General features: G+C 32.0%; 1 non-coding gene across 1 annotated transcript; it reads right to left on the bottom strand.

Moving 5' to 3' along the window:
• Positions 1 to 94, bottom strand: trnai-uau. The gene is made up of 2 exons: positions 57 to 94; positions 1 to 36 (listed from the first exon to the last, which is right to left on the bottom strand). It is a non-coding gene; the product is annotated as a tRNA-Ile (tRNA).
• Positions 95 to 1,027: the final 933 nt, after the last annotated feature.

The raw sequence follows: 1,027 nt of genomic DNA, 5'->3' as shown, positions 1-1,027 counted from the left end.
TGCTCCAGGTGAGGCTTGAACTCACAACCTCGGCATTGCTCTGCAGGTGACTGTCTTATAAGTACCGCGCGCTGACCGGTTGCGCCACTGGAGCCTGTTAGCCTTAGCAGCCAGTCTGCATTCTAGATGCTGATGTTAGTGAAGCTGCTTACAAGCAGAAAGCTGGGACTCTAGATCTTCACCTGCTGTGGCCAACAGTTCAGTCAGCTCTGAAATCACTGTTAGCTTTCAGCACAGAGCCTCTGCTGCCATGTTTTTAGGAAAAAATCACTTCCAAGCTTTTTCTCTGATAGATTCATGCATTAACAAACATTAACTTCCTCAAGACTTGGACTCACAACCTCAGCATGGTTGTGCAGGTTACATTTTGGTCCAGTGCGTGAAATGTAAGCAAGTATACATATATATATATATATATATATATATATATATATATTACATACATATATATATATATATATATATACATACATATATATATATATATATATATACATACATATATATATATATATATATATATATATATATATATATATATACATACATATATATATATATATATATATATATATATATACTATTATATATATCTATATATATACTATATGTATATATACATATATGTTGTTTGCATATCTGTATATCTGGAGCGTGTAATGAAAATTATTTCCCTCTTGGATTATTAAAGTTTTTCTGATTCTGATTCTGAAGTAATTCATCAGGACTGCTTTGTTTTCAATTAATATTGAGTTCTCACATCACATCACTAATCAGACAATGATGTTGTGTCTATACATCAGTCAGGCTTCAGGAAAAAACACACAACTGTTATAGTTGCTTTAAAACTTGTAAAAGACATTTTGGCCGCTCTTAGCAAAAAGCATCGTTGTGTATCTCTTTATAGATTTGTCTAAAGGTTTTGAGACATTCCATGATATTTTAAAGGTAAAAAACAGCTTTTATATGAATCATTAACATCTTGGTGTTTTGTGCACCTGATTTTAACTCCATATTAAAAGCTTTC

Source organism: Fundulus heteroclitus, unplaced genomic scaffold (assembly GCF_011125445.2).
Source record: "Fundulus heteroclitus isolate FHET01 unplaced genomic scaffold, MU-UCD_Fhet_4.1 scaffold_576, whole genome shotgun sequence".
In the NCBI taxonomy this organism is placed as follows: domain Eukaryota; kingdom Metazoa; phylum Chordata; class Actinopteri; order Cyprinodontiformes; family Fundulidae; genus Fundulus; species Fundulus heteroclitus.
Note: the sequence above shows the minus strand (reverse complement) of the source record. Positions and strands in the feature narration are given on the sequence as shown.